Below are 18,016 nucleotides of genomic sequence, written 5' to 3'. Positions count from 1 at the left end.
GCATTTATATGTATGTATGTAAGAGTGTGTATATGCATGCATATATCTCCTAGCTCTGTTCACTTAAAAAGGTGCAGAAGCAGAGATATTCCAGGAGCAAATAGCACAGCTAGTGCATGGATTTTTATCTCTAACACAATTCCCCACCAAAAGGAAAAAGGGGTTCTTAGAGAAGTGGCTGAAAGCAGGGCTGGGGAAGTGTGATGAGCCTGAAACATTTTGTTATACGAGAGATAAGGACGTGCTCCAAAGAATAATGGACATATGGCACAGGCATACCTAGCCAGCTTGAAAGGACCCCAAGTGGCCAAATCTGGGATAATCCAAGCACCAAGCTAAATAAGGATAATATATACCACTTGGGGGAACGTGGGGTGGGGAAACAGAAATCCATGAGTTCATACAGATAATACACACTGCCACGGTGTGAATATATGTATTCCCCCAAAATTTATGTGTTGAAACCTAACCTCTAGAGTAATGGTATTAAGAGGTGAGATCTTTGGGAGGTGCTTAGGAATTAATGTCCTTACAAACAGGGCCTGAGGGAGTTTGTTCACTCTTTCCACCATGTGAGGACAGAGAGAAAGCACCATGTATAAAGAAAGGGCCCTTACAAGACACCAAATCTGCTGGTGCCTTGAACTTGAACTTCCCAGTCTCCAGAACCATGAGTAATAAATTTCTACTATATATAGACTACCCAGTATAAGCTATTTTCTTATAAGTTATTTTGTTATAGACAAACTTAGACACATTCATCCATACATGATGAAAAGGCAGGGTCCTTGGTTACAGTAGAATGTCATATGCTGACTGGTTAATATGGAGGGAGTGCTGAAGTGATCCTCATCATTTTGTTACCATCACAGCAAAGACTGGTTCAGGTAAGAATCCCAATAGATGCTAAATCTGAAGGGAAATTGCAGTGAGGAGCAGGATATTTGTGTGGTGTTCAAGTGTCTCTCCTCAAACTCATTATTTTGCAAGGGAGAAAATAGTAACTATTTACGGCTGGAGAAATAGGACAACACTCCTGCCGTGTGAGGAAAACTGGTGTCACCAGGGAGGGGCAGATCGACATCGTGTGCCTCCAGATGGGGCTGCCTGAGAAGCACACAATATCACATATGCAATATCCTGGCCAGGAATGCAGAACTTAAATCTAATCATGAGGAAACATCAGACAAATTCAAAATACAGACTCCTGTTTATAAAAAGCAGGGGGACTCTGTCTTCAAATCTGTCACTGTCACAAAAGGCAAAAAAAAAATATTAAAAAGCCTGTGGCAATGTTTCAGAGATTAAAGAAACATGACAACTAAGTGCAGTATCTGTCCCTAGACCGGATCCAGTACTGGTGGAAAAAGAAGCTATAACAAACATTGGGCCAATGAGACAATTGAAATACAAATTAAAGTATTAATGTCATATTTACTGAAATTGAGGGCTTCTCTGTGGTTATTTATGAGAATATAACTATATACAAAAAATACTAAACTATTTAGGGATAAAAGACCATGCTATGTAAAACTTATTCTCAAATTCTTTAGTAAAAACGAAATATTTTATGGTATATACACATTATTTTACATGTATGTATATATCTGTGTGCAGACATACATTATGCACATATACATGCATATGTGGAGACAGAAAGAAACAGAACAGAGAGTGCACAAATGATTAGGCAAATTGACTAAAATGTTGACAATAGAAGCTGGGTAAAGGGTTAACCGATGTTCTTTCTACTATTCCTATTCAAGTAACTTCTATACGTTTGCAATTATTTCCAAATAAAAGTCAAAAATATACATAGGCCTTTGTATTAGTTCGTTTTCACACTGCTATAAAGAATACCTGAGACTGTGTAATTTATAAACTGACTCACAGTTCTGCATGGCTGGGGAGGCCTCAGGAAACTTACAGTCATGGCAGAAGGCAAAGGGGAAGCAAGCAACTTCTTCACAAGATGACAGGAAAGAGATAAGAGCAGGGGCAACCACCACTTATAAAACCATCAGATCTCATGAGAACTCACTATCATGAGAACAGCATAGGGGAAACCGCCCCCATGATCCAATCACCCCCCACCTGGTCCCTCCCTTGACACATGGGGATTACAATTTGAGATGAGATTTGGGGTGGGGACACAGAGCCAGACCATATCAGCCTTCAAGAAATGTTTGATGTCTTACCAGTAAATTTCACGATGTATAAAGCATAAAGAAAATAAAAAACAGTGTATGGCAAAATACGTATTTATGCATTTTAAATGTTCATCTCTCAGTTGGCTCATCTAAAGGTAGATAGAATAAACAGAAGGAAGAGATTTGAATATGTAATTGGATTAGAAGATAAAGGTCAGACTATCAGGAGTAGTAAAATCAAAGTTAATGGAAAGCATTGTCCTACCAACCTATAGGGAGGAAAAGAAACAGTACTTATGTCTCAGAAGCATTCATTCAACTCCAGAGGACCAAGTGCACCAGTAAGAGTCACCTTTTCAAAGCATTACATTCATACATTCAGTTTTTTTTCTTACATTTCAAATTGTTGACAAGTAAAACCCAAGATAATGTTGCACCTTTGAGCCCTCGGATAATCTCTTTTTTAATGTCAGTATTTTACTTCTATGAAGAGAGTCACAAATATCTGATAAACACATTCTAAAGTAGATCATAAATATAGATAGCACTGGGGTCTCTACAATTTCTTAATGACTCCTCTGGACATCAGTGTGATACATCAAGAGAAAAATTCAGAGACTAAATTCAAGTTTTATGACAAAATGAGAACATTCTCAATGGGAATTTAAAACTGAACATTGATACTCAAAGCATAAATAAATGAAAAACGATCAGAAGAAAATCTCCAAACTGCCTTCGTTATCCCCAGGTGACCTGGTAAGAACACTTTTTCTGAGATTTGGTAATTGCTAAAAAATTGTATCTTTTTCTCCCTACCCTACCATCTTTTAGAAAGGATAAGTCTGAACAATAACATGTATCTTATATAAAATGCTAGGAGTTAAATATTGATTAAGTCCAATTAAGACCTCTTAAAAAACCACCAATACTTTGAAGTGACCACGACTATAAGAAGTCTTTCTTTTTCTGGTACATATTAAAAAACAAAAACAAACAAAAAAGGAACTAAAAAGGAACATTCACACAAACAGGTAAATGAAACCCAGAAGAAACAGGATGAAAGAATGACCAGCAGAGATGAAAGCTAACAGCAGCATAAAAAAGAAAACCCTTTAAAAGGTCAGAGAGTGAAATGAAAAAAGGAAAAAAAAGTGTTAGTTCAAGACAGGCCAGCTGGAAGCAAATGTTTTTGGATTTTTATACTACAGACTTACAATACAGCCCAGCCAATGCATGATGGAAGCCACTAATTTTAAAGCCAATGTATTTTGTTTAGGAGATGCTGTGAGAACCCAATGTCCAACAAAGGAAATATTTGCATTGCCAATTTGAGTATACCTAAAGTGACATCACCTAGTTTAAACCTCCCATTGTGAGGTTAAAGAAATTGACTAGGCCGGGCGCAGTGGCTCAAGCCTGTAATCCCAGCACTTTGGGAGGCCGAGGCGGGCGGATCACGAGGTCAGGAGATCGAGACCATCCTGGCTAACACGGTGAAACCCTGTCTCTACTAAAAATACAAAAAATTAGCCGGGCGTGTTGGCGGGCGCCTGTAGTCCCAGCTACTCGGGAGGCTGAGGCAGGAGAATGGCGTGAACCCGGGAGGCGGAGCTTGCAGTGAGCCGAGATCGCGCCACTGCACTCCAGCCTGGGGGACAAAGAAAGACTCCGTCTCAAAAAAAAAAAAAAAAAAAAAAAAAAAAAAAGAAATTGACTAGAAATGTATCTGAATTAAAAATGGAGAGTTCTGAGAATACCCCATCAGTGGCATTGTGAGAAAATATTATTGACTGTTTTGAATCATCACCGAGGGAAAGGATATTTTCATTTTGTAAGAAGTTTGTAATTTTTTTTACTATGAGATGAAATCTAAGAACTGTATTAGGAGCACGCAAAATAGCTTTCACAACTTACTGAGTAAAACCTAAACAATATTTTTATGACAAAAGTATATCTATATATTACTAATAGGATTGGTTAAACCTAAAAATGAAGACCAACTCTTTTTCATAATGTTTTCTTATTTTTTTAAGGTGTCTACTTTTGCAAAATTTTCAGAATTCATATATTTGGTTTTTCACCATTCTCCAATACTGAAAACTGACTCACATTTCAATCTTTTTAAATGTAACTTTCTTTCTGCTAGAAGATGGTCCTAACAAGAATGCTTCTTGAAATACAGACAAGAACAAGATGTTATCTTAGCTCTAACACTCACGCAAAATCCAGCCCCTGTGAGATCCAGGATATCATCCCTTGGTCTCATATTAAAAAACAGTTCTAAATCTGACTTGGCCTGAATCGTTGCTTTGTGTGTCTGTATCTTTTAAATTACAAACTTTCCAGATTTTATGTAACCCAATGTGTTGCATATGAATATCACTTTCTATTACATCTAGCATGTGTTCAACCTCAGTACTCAAACTAAATTTACCACCACCATAGATCAGTCACTCATTAACTCTGCTCAATACCTCTGCAGCACCTTCAAGGAGAGATCACTTATTCCTTCAGATTTTTTTTTCCCTGATCCAATTCATTAGATTCCATACTACCTACAACCTATCCAATTAGGTAATTAAAAGGTGAAGTCCAGGTACAGGTCTGGAAACATTTCTGAGGCAACAGAGTAGAGGCTGATACCTTAGGGATGAGTACCCTACACTCTCTTCTCCACTCTATCCATCCCTCTCCTGCTCCCCCACAACACCACCCCTCATACCCCATGCAAGAAGTCCCAAGAGAGGAAGCCTTGACCACACCCACAACAAGGGCAAGGCAACGTTTTGGTATTTTGAGACTAGCTAGGAAGGTTGATGGAACCGCAAAACATAATTAGACACATGGGAAAACATTCAGGGCAATTATTAATTAATCAGGAACTGAGTGTGAAAACCTTCAAAACATGAGTTTTTGGAGCCTCATAAATCAAGAAATCAGGAACCTTTTCTGCCCATTGTAAAAAGTGGTTAAGTGGGCTATGTTATGAGTCAACTTACTATATAACTAACTACTTTTATAGTATTAATACTAGATTTTTCTTTCCTGAGACTAAAAAAACTTGTAAATGTAATCTTTTCCTCTCTTATATAAAAATTATTGAAAAGGTAAGTTATCTGAAAAGGCTTTTAGGCATTTACTTTATGGGGCCAATTATTTCTTTTTTTCTACTCTTTTCCAAGCAGAAAAGATTGATTGTTGCAGTTTCCTAAAAGCAGATACTAAGATAGATTTTGGATCAACACCTGTGAATGGTAGGAAACAAAGATGGATTCGGCAAAGGAAAAAGAAGGATTGCCATGCAGGCCCAACAAGCCTGAACCAACCCAACTGGGAGCTCAGAAGTGTAGGATGCAACAGAGATGGCCCCTTTAGGCAGAAGTGGCTGGGCCGCTATCCCTCTCTCCATCTCAGTCAATGGAGGTGGGCTGCTCGGGCTGAGGGCGAAAGGACAGGCGTCTCTCTGCAGCTGAGGCAGACACAGAAGGCTATGAAGACTATTGGCTGCCTGATGCCTGCACCCCCTCTGCCCCCCAACAGCTGGCCAGCAAGCCCATCCTTGAAGCAGAATCCAGCAACACACCTTCGTGTCTACAGCAGTGGTATTAACCGACTAGACTAGGGTGCTACTTAGTTGCCTCTCTTAAAACCACTTGCAGGCTCTGATTTATAGAGACATGTCTTTTAAAAAAAACATTTAACATTTGTAAACCAATTTTTAAAACCCAGGGAAAGTAATTCGTGGGGAGGCCTGCCTTGAGCTTGTCCGCATGTTTGTTAAGCCTAGTTTCGTCAGCCGAGGTTGGCAAGCATTTACTCTGGAAAAACTACCATCACATCTGTTCCTTACCCTGAAGCTCTGCAGCTTGCTCGGGTGTGGTGATCCCCATAGCAAATGGCAAAAATCATCTGGAGGAGTGTCCATCTTTAAACATCTTCAAGAACTACAGAAACACAAACCAGAGTGATTTCTGGCTTGCTTGTCAGCCCCTGCGCACAGACCAACGTGGACAAGTGCTTTCCGGTTGATTATGTAAACAAGCTCCATAGGCCCCTCTCAAACACCGCTGCCACTGCTGCCTAAGGAGAAACAACACTGCGAGGCAACGTGCATAACAACCCCTCCTCAATCAAGCTGTCCCTAGGAGTTTCTTTCTCTGGCATAATCATCGTTCTCATCCAGCTACGGCAGGCACTTTGCTACGTTGCCATGGGGATTACACTGAAGATAATCACTTGTGAACATTTGCAGATCCTGACAGCCCACTGGGCCTGATGTTGCTTTGCCCCCTCAATCTGAACATGCTCATTGAAGACTCAGCCACTTGGCTCTTGATTTTAGTCCTAATGCTGACCCTCTTCCTCACAGCTGTGAGTCTTTGAACAAATCTTTTCTGAACCTGTTTCCTCAGCTGAAAACGGGGTGGGAGAATGTGTGGTTGGTACAGATGATGACTAACTCCAAAATTAATTCCAGGTGCTACAATACTGCTGCACTCATCCAAAGGGACACTTCTCTATCAGGACTCAATTACCATGCAATTAAAAAAATTTCAAAGTACCTATTAAATGATGCCCAGATGCCCAGCAATAATAAAATTATATCCCAATCCACTAGCTGGGTTTTTAACAAGAGAATAATCAGTATACAACTCAGGTTGTGGGGTGATATGAGGTTGAGATAGCCTACTTACTTTTTAAATCAACCCAGAGTTTGCTTAAAACAAACAAGAACTTAGGTTATTTGAAAGTTCATTCAAAACAGCAAACTCTGATGAAGAAAAACCACAATGAAACTGTTCTCAGCTCTTCTACTGAGGTGAGACTGACACCTGCTGGCCTCCTTCTCCTGTGCAGACACCCTTTGGAAAGAATATACTTTTGCAAGATTCTAATCCTATTTATGCAAATGTATCTAGAATTACAGTTATTAGAAAAGAAATGCATGAGCGCATTTATACGGGAGAGGTACTAAGAGCAAGATACAATAATATTTCAGTTATATGTTTGGAGACTAGGAGGAAGGCAATGTGATGTGGTGCTACAGAGCAGATGCTCTGGTCTCTAGCTGGCTGCAGGTTCAAATCCCAGTTCTACAACTCTCATTTGGGGATTAGGATTGAGGAAATCACAGGTCAACAATAAATACCTTTCTCTTTCTCTCTGTCTCTTAATCTCTTTCTCTCTCTCACACACACACACAATGATTCAAAGATTCCTTAAGAAATTTGTTTCAAATTTTCACCATCATTTATAAAGCTCTTTAATCTGTTAGTGATAATTATGTGTTTATAGAAATCAAGGTGACAGACAATATAAGAGAAAATGAAAGAGAGAAACCAAAAATAAAGAAAATAAAGGGAGAGAGAAAAAGATGAAGATAGAGTCAGAGGTAGACAAGGAAAAAGAGGCAAAATGTGAAGTGGCAGATCCAGGCATAAAGAAACAAATGCCTCAGAAGACAGAGACAGAGACAGACAAATCTTGAGTAAGGAAGCAACATAGAAGATCGTTCACTTCCCCCAAACTAAAACTACTTGATAAAGTAGAGGAAAAATGATCCAAGAGCATTTGTTTGTCGGCTGACATATTTCACTTAGCTGGCTGGTCTCCTAAGCTGCCAGTTTTCTCCTTGTGACTCTGTGGTAATAAAGATCATGCACAGTTCCTATGGTTCCTCCACGAGGCAGCAGAACATTCTCTGTAATATTCTCTGTAATGAAGAGCACATTTCTGAGGCAACACTAAGAAGTCAAGAGTTTCATTTAAAAGGGGGCTTCTTAAAGTAAGAAGTCCCTTTGGACATGTGCAGCAGTATCATAGCACCTGGAATTTTGGAGTTAGCACTGAACACTCATTTTCTTCTCATCTGTTTCATAGCACTGGGGTGATTATACTTGGGGAAGCAGGAGGGGTGCGATGTAAATGCAGCCAAGGCATGTATATGGCATCTAGGTGGCTCCACCTTAAATGAACCCCAGGATGGCAATAGAGGAAGCGTGGCATATTCAGCAGAAATTAAAAATGAACCAGAATTAATCTAGATATGCTGAAAACTAGAATGATATATGCTTCCTCTGCTATAATTTTTCTGCTTCTTGTTTGGAGTAGAAGTCAGATTTATCCTCTCTGAATCTCTGATTCATTATCCATAATATGCGGACACCAACAACCTACCCTATTTACCCTGAAGGATTATGAACATCAAATGAAATAATGTCTGTGAAAATACTGTAAAATTTTCCAGGACCGGAAAATTGTGGGTTCATAAAAAAAAATTCTTTCTGGATAGGTGGCAGAGTAAACAGCCTTGGAGAACAGAAAGATGTTAAGCAAAAGCCATCTCCAGGCAGAAAAACCATTCCCAACAGGACCATGCCCTCCCACTAGGCATTTGGCCAAAAACTCTCAGAAGCCATGGTACGGAGGCTTAGGCACAGGGTTAGCCAATGGGAATATTAGGCACACAAAAGTTCCGTCTCTGCCTCTCAGAGTTGATTTAAACAGATGTTCTGTCCATTCTTCATTTGAACAAGCTGTTATCAAGTTGGTTTCAAATTACCAGGGAAGAAAATCTGAATATACCCTTCCATCCCTCGAATTGCAGATTAGAAGTGGCTATACAGGCGCTGCTGGAGAAGGACCAAATGAAACTTCCCCTATGAGTAGGTTCCAACCTTGGTCTTAGTTGTCACTCACCAACCCTTGGTTTTGTGTGTGTGACTCACAGAATGAGGATCCTGGGCAGGGTGCATTTTTCCCAGGTCCCAGGCACCCCTGGCTCTCAAGTGAACATTTGATTCCACAGAGTCAGACAACGATCACACAGAGGAAATGAATCACAGTGATGTCATCACTTACATGCTTTTCCAGTTATTTGGGATAATTATACTCTGACACATGATTGAGTGAGTTCTTTAAAATTTAGAACTTTGAAAACAACATAGAATTAACTATTAATATTATCTAGAAACAACCTCCTAATTGTGCCTAAAAAGCAAGTAGTTGGACAAAAAGACTCAGAAAAGTTCCTTCCAGAATGGTAATATTGGTTTGTTTTTATTTCTCTAATTACATGAAAGGTGGATCTAATTATGATTTTGTGACCTTGATAGAGAAGTTCAAATAGCACATACCCCCAGAGTAGGCAAAAAGAAACGATCATAACTGCAATTTATATTTTTTTACCTAATATTTTTGACAATTATAATGTTGTGTGTATTTATGAAGTGCATAATGCCAAAATGCACTTAAACAATTTAAATATTTACATGATACATAAATGAAAATTTTCATTAATATCAGTGCCCTATCCCCAAAAAACTTTGCAGAACATGGAAATACAATGACGTGTAATATTCTGCCATGTAAAAAAAAGTCACATGTTGCCTGGTAGTTTGGTTGATACTAAAGGCTCGGTTCTGTCCCAAGCTAACATGTGTCATAGGCTAATATTAAAATCCTTGAACTTTTATCCTAAGTGCAACCAGTAAAATAGTGAAAATCCATTAATGTAATCAGTTACAACTGATACAGTCTGGATGTTAGTCCCTCCAAATTTCATTGAAATGTGGCCCCCAATGTTGGAGGTGGGCCTGGTGGGAAGTGTTTGGGTCATGAGGGTGGAGCCCTCAGGAATTCCCTGTGAAACTGAGTGACTTCTTGATCTATTAGTTCATGTGAGAGCTGGTTGTTTAAAGAGTCTGGTGCTTCCCTCCCCTCTCTCTTGCTTCCTTTTTCAACATGTGACATACCTGCCTTCGCTTCACCTTCCACCATGACTGGAAGCTTCCAGGGGCCTCCGCAGAAGCCAAGCAGTTGCTGGTGCCGTGCTTACATAGCCTGCAGAACTGTGAGCCAAACAAGCCTCTTTTCTTTTTAAATTACCCAGCCTCAGGTATTCATGTATAGCAAGGCAAAACAGACTAATACAACAACTAAAAGCAGAACTAACAGAGACTGGTCTAGTAGCATTACAGATATCATTGTATAACACACTTATAACCTACACACAAAGCCATGAAAATACTGATGTCAATCATAGGTATTATCTTTATATTTCTCAATAGAAGTGTGTCATAACATTGTAGCCAAGTAAAGCTAACTGGGAATTGAGTTTTTCTTCAATCCAAAGACTGGGAAATTAAACTTGATCTTCAAAATGGCAGTTAAGGGCATAAGAAGCTAACATGGCAACCACGTCCTTGTCAAAAAAGTGCATACCTTTATATTGACCTCATCTGACAAATGTCAGGAATTGCAGGCAGAAAAGATGGTACAACACTGGCTTAAATATAGCATCAAGGAGCCATCTATGCCTGTTATATGTGTAACTTACTGTGATTACGTGATTCACTTTCCAGAATGAGGCACACTTCGAAGCTGACTCATCGGCAAAATCAGGTGAGCCAGGTTCTAAGATAGTGCTTTCCTAGGAGGCAAAAATTAATTTATCAAGTTCCTCTTATTTTATTATGTCTGGCCTTGAACTTTAAATAAATAGAAATGATCTACATGGTCTTCCATTCACCTCATTCTGACAGAATCCAACCCCCTAAGCTGTGGAGATGTTGACTTCCTCCTGATTCAATGAATAAAATTGGGATGACAGAATCCCTTGGGCCTGATTTTCTCTGTAAGTGCTGCTAAAGAGGGCCGTAAATTCCACTCCTCAGCTACTGCCAAGGACCAAAGCAAACAGAAAACGCACTCCAGAGGTCAATTGCAAGAGGTTTTCAAAATTGTTCCTTTATTAATACACAACTGATTGATACAAGGACATGGACAATAAGTTATTGCTACTTATCAACCTAATGGCCTAACACTCTTACTTACCCTGGTTTGTGATTGGCAGAAAAGTAGATCCTTTATTGGCCTCAGTGAGTCCTCAGCTTGCTTTCTTCCCTACATTCTGCCCCTCGCTTTGATAAACCATGTCTACTCATTACTTTGGTAATCATTACGATACTCATGTAACCAGTTTTTGTTTATCTGGCTTTCCTTAATGTTCTCTTTTTATGGATGAATTGATTGATGTGTTGATTTTAATGGGGAGACTTAGTGTTATGCTTGTATCCAGATGAATTCAGACTAATGAGTAAGCTAGTTACATGAGTATCATAATGATTACCAAGGTCAATAGCTCCCAATCCAGCATCCTTATCGATACCACACTGTACATGTCTTACGAAAAGGATTTAAAATATCATACAGATGTAATTGCCAGGAATTACTGTAGATCAGTGGTCCCCAACCTTTTTGCCACCAGGAACCAGTTTCATGGAAGACCATTTTTCCATTGACCAGGGGTGGCGGTTGGGAGTTGGTTTCAGGAATAAACTGTTCCACCTCAGACCACCAGGCATTAAGACATTAGATTCTCATAAGGCCCATGCAAACTAGATCCCTCGCATGCACATTTCACAATAGGGTTTGGGCTCCTGTGAGAATCTAATACCACAGCTGATTTGACAGAAGGCAGAGCTCGGGTGGTAATGCTTGCTCACCCACCGCTCACCTCCTGCTGCGCAGCGTGGTTCCTAACAGGCCACAGACCACTACCAGTCCGAGGCCCAGGGGCTGGGGACCCCTGCTCTAGATGATGCCTGCTGGAGTCTCTACCTATCCCATAATCCTTATTCTCTGAAATCTGGGTTTCATGTTTATACTTTTGTCATCCAGACTCTGCCTCCGCCACAGCTGACTGGACAAGCAGGGATCACCTGACCAGGGGATGGCCTGACCAGGGGGAATCATCTGGCCAGTGAAGATCACCTAACTAACAAGGATCACCTGTTCTCTGAAATCCAAAAGTTACAAGCATATGAAAAATGCCTAACAACCCTAATCATCAGATAAATGCAAGTTAAAACCACAATGACATATTATCTTATACCAGTCAGAATAGCCATTATTAAAAAGTAAAAAATAATGGATGTTGATGAGGATAGGGATAAAAAAGAATGTTTATACACTGTTGGCGGGAATGTAAATTAGTACAACCTCTATGGAAAACAGTATGGAGCTTTCTCAAAGAGCTAAAAATAGAACTACCATTCAACCCAGCAATCCCACTACTGGGATTTACTGATATCTACCCAAAATAAAGAAATCATATAAAAAAAAAGACACCTGCACTCATAGTTTAATCACAGCACTATTCACAATAGCAAAGTTATGGAATCAACCTAAGTATCCATCAATGGATAAACGGATAAAGAAAACATGGTATATATACAGCATGGAATACTAGGCAGCCATAAAAAAGAATGAAATCATGTCTTTTGCAACAACACGGAGAAACTGGAGGCCGTTATCTTAAGTAAAACAACTCAGAAACAGAAAGTAAAATACAGCGTGTTCTCACTTATAAGTGGAAGCTAAACAATGTGTACACAGGAACATAGAGTGTGGAGTAATAGACGTTAAAGACTCAAAAGGGTTGGTTGGTGGGAGGGGGTAAGGAATGAGAAATTACTTAGTGGATATAATGCATGTTATTCAGGTGATATTTATACTAAACGCCCAAACTTCACCACTATGCAATATATCCATGTAATCAAACTGCACTTGTACTTCTTAAAATTTATGCAAATAAAAAACCAAAAAAAAATCAAGAAAAAAACTTTATACAGAGATAGTTCTGTAAAATCAGAGAAAACTGCAATTGTATTCCTCTGATAAAGTCAGAACGTTTTCCTCATTGTTTTGAGATTTTTAGGGTTTCAAAAAATTCAATTCCAAATAAATACATAAATACATTAATAAAACAAAAGGAAAATTAGCAGTCAAAGAAAAATTCAGTTCTACGTATTTATTTGATATGGGCACCATTGGCATTCATACCCATTCTTTTGTTTGTTTGCTTTGGTTGTTAATGCTTTTTAAAGTTAACATTTTTGATTTTTAAACAACAAAATATATAACAGAAAAGAAATTTAGACTTGGTCTGCTATTTTCTTCCATTTATAATTCTGATATATTACACCAAATCTGGTTTAAAACTGAAAAATATACAGATCTCCAAGCAAAAAAAGTCTTAACTTTTTCTGGTTTCAGTGCTTTAAATGGTTTGACATGTAACTGTGATCCATATTTGAATAGGCATGTGTAGTAAAAAAAAGGTTTTGTTTTATATTTTTTGTTGTTACTTTTATCTTTATAAAGATGAAAAAATATATTAAATTATATAACAATTGTAAAATAAACCAGTGTTCTCCAAGGGCAGATGCACACACCTCAGGGATATGCAGCCCCCAAAAAAGATTCATTGTAGTGCAGGAAAGAAATATTAGAACTTCAGTCTATCACAGCCTTTTATATTTCAATTTTTCTATAGGTGTGTCTTATAATTGCCAGAATATATTAGTGCAATATTAGGTATATAATTTATTTTTTAATTAGACATACACATATTGGGTTTGCAAGCCCAAAAATGATCAGAGTGCCCTTTTGAAAAGTTTAGGAACCACTGATGGTCAAGAGAGTGCCACTTTTTCGTGCCAGCCTTTTTCAATCCTAGAACACAGCACCATCTGGTGGTACCCTGAGATAATGCATGCAGGATATTTGAGTAGTTTTTATAAGAAAAATATTGTTGTCATTCAGATAACAAGACAAACCAATAATAACCATTCTAAATCAGTAATACACCATTTTAACTAAATCATGGGCAACTGTGAAAATAGTATTTCTGTTGTTTCCTACTACTGCTTTCTAGGCTCTTAGGCCGACTTCTCTCTCTTCTTGCCTTGCCTTCCTATACAATTTATCTAGGAAAATCCTATTCTGTCTTTAAAACTTATCTCACAGTCCACCACTTTGCCCCTTTTCCTGAGCACACCAGCTCATTAGCTGCACCCTTCTCCATACTTCATAGGTACCCCCCTTAAACCACTTGTCCCATTGACTTACAATGATGTGCTTACATGACATTCTTTCTATTAAATTCTAACGAAGCACTGTCTAGTAAAAAGATAATATGACCCACAAATGCAAGTCACCACATAACTTTCAATTTTCTAGTAGCCACACCTAAAAAAAAAGAAACAGATAAGATTTATCTTAATATATTGTATATAATCTTAATTTTATATTGTGTATTATCTTAATAGATTGTATATAATATACACACATACATATATAAGACTTATCTTAATATATTGTATATAATCTAATATATCTAAAACATCATTTTAATATATAATGTATAAAATATTAATAATGAAACCGTTTACTTTTTTGTATGAGGTCTTCACAATTCAAAGTGGGTTTTATATCTATAGCACATCTTAACTGGGACTTGCCACATTTCCAGTGCACAATGGCTATGTGTGTCTAGTGGTCGCTGAATTGGACAGTGCAGTTCTAAAGGCAAGGTCTAGTATCTTCTTGCACTTAGTGAATGTTCAATAAATGCTTAAAAAATAACTTTAAGTTCACAATTCCACCAGCTGTTCCCGGGAAAATCTATCCTCTCTCTATCATGCATTAAGTCTCTACAAATAAATACCATATAAGAAGCTACAAGCAGCCAGGCATGGTGGCTCACACCTGTAATCCCAGATACTCAGGAGGCTGAGGCATGAGAATCGCTCGAACCTGGAGGCAGAGGTTGCAGTGAACCGAGATGGCCCACTGCTCTCCAGCCTGGGTGACAGAGCAAGACTCTGAATAAAAAAAAAAAAAAAAAAAAAAAAAACAGAAAAGAAAAGAAGAATCTACAATCAAGTCAAGTCTCTCCTTAAGAGGAAAATAAGAATCTATGGTAAATCATATCAATTACCTAGTTTTGTTTCAACAATTCCTTTTAGAGATAAATTTTACACTCATGTATTTCAATGTATTTAAATAATAGTCTTAAAATTAGCAATTGTCAGACTCTTAATTATGCAACTGGATGTCTCCTTATAATACTTGACACCTTTTGAATCACTTTTTAAACATCCCGCCCTACCAGCACAGTGAGCAAAGACTATTCTGTTTTGCTCATTGTTCACATTTAGCGCCTATCTCCATGGCTGGCATTTCGTAAGTAATGCATAGTAAGGATTCTAAGAACGTATTTGTTCATTTGAACAATTTGAGGGCTCAGATTAATATATGCTCAATTTTATGTATTTTTTCAACTCATTCCAAAAACATGGAGTTCAGAACTACATGATGAGTATTTGAGGCAGAGAGGGTTATGAAATATGGCTCCTGCGTTCAAACAGCCCCAGTCTAATACACAAGACTCAAAGTTTAATACTAGCTCAAGACTCTCCTTCCCCAAGAAGCTCTTCCCAGAGCACCCCTACATCCTGTGTCCATGATGAAGACTGGGCCTTACATATGCTGCTAGCATTTCTGTCTACCACACCCAGGGAAGCAGGTAGGCCAGGTGTTTTTCCCCTTCTTATAGATTTCAACAGGTTAACCAACTCAGGGTCAGCATCTTAATAAATAACTAAACCAGTAGGAGAAGAAAAAACTTCTGATTCTTAGAGCATATTTTCACTATTGTGGTTTTATGCCCAAAGTTTGAGGATACATTTTCCAAGTCAGTTAATCTTTAGTATATTATTGCCTATTTATAATTAACTTCTGCTTTTTTTTTTTTTTAATTGAGACGGAGTCTCACCCTGTTGCCCAGGCTGGAGTGTAATGGCACAATCTCAGCTCAGTGCAACCTCCACCTCCCAGGTTCAAGTGATCCTCCTGCCTCAGCCCCGCTAGTAGCTGGGATTACAGGCACGCACCACCATGCCCAGCTAATTTTTGTATTTTTAGTAGAGACAGGGTTTCGCCATGTTGGCCAGGCTGGTGACCTGACCTCGTGATCTGCCCGCCTCGGCCTCCCAAGGTGCTGGGATTACAGGCGTGAGCCACCGTGCCTGGTGTTTACTTTGTATCTTTTATGGTTAGTACATGGGGATAGAAGTAAGGCCATCCTCCTTTAGAACTCTAAGTATTAAATCTATGACCTCAACACAGAATAAGTAAGATTGGCAATCGGCAGAAATCATCTAGACACAGTGGTCAGGGCCAACATGTGTCGATGTGCAGGCTGGGCAGTGTGCAGCCTTACACAGCCCCAGTCAGGTACACAACCTACAGACCACAACTGGCAGCCTTGGGAGTGATTTTCTCTCAGGTCAGGGAAGGAAGACAAAACCCAGAAATCAAATCTAGGCTCTACCGAGTATAAACAAAGGCTGAATATTATCAAGACTGCTGAGATGTCTGAAAGAAGAATGTGTGCCTGAAGGAGATGGGCCTCAGCTCCAATCCTGCCTTCACAACTAGAAGGTAAATGCCTTTTTTACCAAGACCAGGCTCACATTCTTTTGATCCCCTGTATTTTGCCCAATAGGCTCTGCAGTTCATGACCTGCAATCAATGTTCAATGATTTATTTTCTCTACTGCTGCTTTGCAAGAGGCAAATTTTATTTGGGCTAATAATAATCACAAAATAAATACAAGAATCCCCTTTCACTTATAAAGTACTGGAAAAACACCAGAAAACTGCTATTAAAACACCAAGTTGGCATGGGGTCGGAGCTCCATGTCCACATTTTAAACGTGAATGACTCTTAAGAAAGACAGTTTTACCCAGTTTGCATGGCCTGATAAGTAATTTAAAGTAATCTGAAACGCTTCTGAGGAAATTTCCTTCTAAAGAGAGAAAAAAAAACAAAAGTTACAAGTTATGACACAGCTTTAAGTAACCGTGTAATACAATTCAGAGTGTTAAAAGACATATCTTCTCCACCATACCTCTGGCTGTTTGCCTCTTCCTGGTATGGCAGGCATTTTTGTTGAATTTTCCTTGAACAGCCTGTCAGTGAGAACCCAACGAGAATACAGGAAAATTTTATCAAACCTTTCCTCCAACTCATACTTGGCTTCAGAAGGAAAAAAAAAAAACCACAGTGGGAAAGAGTAATTGCATTTTCAATCATGGTTATTCAGCTGCAACTTCTAGAGTCAAGGCTAGTTAATTCTTATTTGCTGACATACAGGTCTTAACCAAGTTCACATTTCACCCACTCCAAAAAAAAAAAAAAAAGGCAAGAACTGTGTGGGCTTATTAAGCCCTCATTACTTTTCAGACATGACACAGTGTAATTTGTGAAATGATCTAACTTCACTGAACCCAAGAGGTGAGGCCAGGACATTGGCTCACCACTTGATTTTTACCTTTCTTTTCATCATGACTTAGTCAAATCTGATTCTGAGACTATCTTTTCAAATCATAAAAATTAGCTGTATTGGCCAGGCGCGGTGGCTCATGCCTGTAATCCCAGAACTTCGGGAAGCCAAGGCGGGCGGACCACGAGGTCAGGAGATCAAGACCATGCTGGCTAACTCAGTGAAACCCCATCTCTACTAAAAATACAAAAAAATAGCCAGGCGTGGTGGCGGGCACCTGCAGTCCCAGCTACTCAGGAGGCTGAGGCAGGAGAATGGTGTGAACCCGGAAGGTGGAGCTTGCAGTGAGCCGAGATCGCGCCACTGCACTCCAGCCTGGGTGACAAAGCGAGACTCCATCTCAAAAAAAAAAAAAAAGTTAGCTATATCATCTCAGGAAAGAAAAAAAAGGTTCCATAATCCATTCAAATCAAACACACATTCAGTGCTTATTTAAGCATATAGCTCTCTGCTCAGCCTTTTAGAGAATGCATATAAGATATAGTTCCTGCCTTCAAGGGGCATTCATTTTCTTTAGGAAGGCAACACACATAAAAATGGGCACGCACAAACAGAGTGAAATAACAATCGAAGGCAGTGTAGACTGAGAGGCAGTATGGGTGGAAAAGAGGGCAGATTCTGGACCAGATTGTTTTGATTCAAATCCTAGTTCTACCATCCTATGACCTTCAGT

The 18,016-nt window shown here is 39.0% G+C and overlaps 1 long non-coding RNA gene across 1 annotated transcript in view; it reads right to left on the bottom strand.

The window, feature by feature from the left end:
- Nucleotides 1–18,016, bottom strand: part of LOC129473413 (uncharacterized) — a 69,485-nt gene that overhangs the window by 4,623 nt on the left and 46,846 nt on the right. The window contains exon 2 of the long non-coding RNA XR_008654250.2: nucleotides 10,489–10,581. This is a non-coding gene — a long non-coding RNA (uncharacterized lncRNA). The remainder of the gene's footprint in view (nucleotides 1–10,488; nucleotides 10,582–18,016) is intronic.

The sequence above is a fragment of the Symphalangus syndactylus genome, chromosome 23, assembly GCF_028878055.3.
Source record: "Symphalangus syndactylus isolate Jambi chromosome 23, NHGRI_mSymSyn1-v2.1_pri, whole genome shotgun sequence".
NCBI lineage: Eukaryota > Metazoa > Chordata > Mammalia > Primates > Hylobatidae > Symphalangus > Symphalangus syndactylus.
The sequence above is the reverse complement of the archived record's forward strand: the minus strand, read 5'-3'. Positions and strand labels throughout refer to the sequence as shown.